This window comes from Triticum dicoccoides, chromosome 3A (assembly GCF_002162155.2).
Source record: "Triticum dicoccoides isolate Atlit2015 ecotype Zavitan chromosome 3A, WEW_v2.0, whole genome shotgun sequence".
NCBI lineage: Eukaryota > Viridiplantae > Streptophyta > Magnoliopsida > Poales > Poaceae > Triticum > Triticum dicoccoides.
Window position 1 is genome coordinate 223,675,451 of NC_041384.1, and position 2,192 is coordinate 223,677,642.

General features: G+C 46.4%; 1 long non-coding RNA gene across 1 annotated transcript; it reads right to left on the reverse strand.

The window, feature by feature from the left end:
- Positions 1 to 296: 296 nt before the first annotated feature.
- On the reverse strand, positions 297 to 1,932 carry LOC119271504. The gene is made up of 3 exons (XR_005134565.1): positions 1,329 to 1,932; positions 1,131 to 1,237; positions 297 to 727 (listed from the first exon to the last, which is right to left on the reverse strand). It is a non-coding gene; the product is annotated as an uncharacterized LOC119271504 (long non-coding RNA).
- Between the last annotated feature and the right edge of the window lie 260 nt (positions 1,933 to 2,192).

The following is a 2,192-nucleotide window of genomic DNA, read 5'->3' on the forward strand; positions in this document are numbered from 1 at the left end:
GGTTTATAGGGCATGAGCGGATTTTTCACGTCCTCTACAATTTGACTAACGAAACTTTCTAGACATACTTTCGGTGGCATATAGCACATTGAGGACCTAAAAACCTGCGCATGCCCTACAAAACCCAGATGAAGGGAGTACAGATTATAGCTGCTACAAAAATAAAAAGGTCAAACAGATAATGTACTTCATGGAGAGAGATTAGTCATTACAACTAACATGCATGCATGGAGTCTAAGAATACACTGCTTAAGAGAAAATTTGAATATATGCAACATTTCTATGGCCTACACTATCACAAGGACTGCGAAAATACAGTGCTATATTATAAAGCATTTCATCAAGCATTCATGTTCAGGTGCTAAGTATTGTAAAATCACTTCTCGTCATGTATTCCTGTACATATGACATAAAATGCAGTAGCTAACAAAAGTCAAGACACAAAAAGAAGTTAAAAACTTCATCAGAATAGTTTGGGTACTCAATTGCTACCTTCTGATGACATCTGTGCCATTGTATGTTGAAATCACAAACTGACAATAATTACACAATATGTCCACTGAATAAGTAACTACAAGAACTGCCCATCCATACACCTCAAAAACTTTATTGACACCATCTAGAAGGCCTTCATGATCTGCATATTTCTTCCAATAGCCAGAGCTCAAAGGGGACTTCACAAGGAATGCATCATACACTTTTCATATTTTCACTATGTTGCTTTGAGCTGGAATACACAAAATTATGGCATTATCATAAAAAAATTTATCATTAAAAATGCATTTTATTTTATTATCCAAAAAGATCAAATTTATATCTAGTGTTGTCCATTAAAACACGAATAAGGACAGATTGACAAGACTACACTAGGACAACGATGAAACTACTACAGGGCACAAAGCCCATGAAGTCAAACAAAAAATATACTAAGATTGACCATCCATGCATAACAAAGATTGCCTAACTTTGTGGTCCACAAGATATAGATCAATTGCATATGACCAAAGGAATATGTAACACATGTGGGAACAAAAAGAGGATAAGCTGCTGAAAATTATGACACATCCATACAACAAGTTACAAAAAGGAGAACAATGCACTGTATGGTAAGGCAATAGTTTCAGTTTCACCTCAGCAATTCTCTCTGTCTCTCAAATAAGTGCGGTCCAAGCATCGAAGTCAAAGAAATCCATGGTGACAACATACCATAATCTAGCCTCTTCCACTGAAGCCACATCTACAGAAGAGCAAGCAACATCATATTAGCAGCAAAGTAGCAGGCAGGCAACGAAATCATATAGAGAAGGCTTCTGCCCCGGCAGCATTACCATCCTTGTATAACTGCTCGGGGACCATGGGCTCAGCCATCTCGGCGGTGGCCTGGTAGCTTAGCCATCTTTGTGGCCTCCGCTGCCTGGTAGCCCGCCGCCTCGTGGAAGGTCCCGTTCAATGAGCATGCTCGGCCGGGTATGCGGATCCGTTGGCTGCCTACGCCTCGTCATACGGGGTGCCCCGGGGAGATGCGGGGCTGGCGGTGGGAGAACCTCGGCCGGGTCCCTGCCAGGACGGCCAGACCCACCCCCGTGGCGTCCAAGGGCAGCGGTGTGGGTGGGGGAAGCCCGGGTGGGTCACTGCCCAGACCCGCCCCCGCGTCAGCTCTTGCGTGCCCGTCGGGGTTCTCCATCCCCCCGTGCCCGTGAGCAGCGGTTCGGGCTGGTGTGGTGGAGGCCGGAGTGGGCGGAGGTATTGATCCGTTGGTCCTCGGTGCCTGGCAAGGCCTAGTACGCCGTCGCGGCATGGCGACAAAGCGGCAGGGGAGGAAGCGCGTGGTGGCGGCCGTGGTGCCGTACCTGTAGGCATTGAGGAGGAGAGCCCGTGCTGGTGAACGGCCGGGGAAGAAGGTCGCGCCGTGTGGTGGCGGCGGCAGCGGTGCCGTACTTGTAGGCATTGAGGAGGAGAGTTGTGCTGGTATTTCTTTTTGTAGGACTGCTCCCCGTGCGTCAGCCCAGCCCACGAACGATTTTTTTACCACGGGTTAATTACCTAAAAACTGTAGGGACCTGTGTGTAAAAGGGACTTGATGGTGAACACAAGGACGTGCGGACCCCAAATTAGTACCACCTCGTTTATATTAGATTTTGTTTATACAAATCGTAAAAGCGTATTATGACATGAGAAAAAAGCGTATTGTG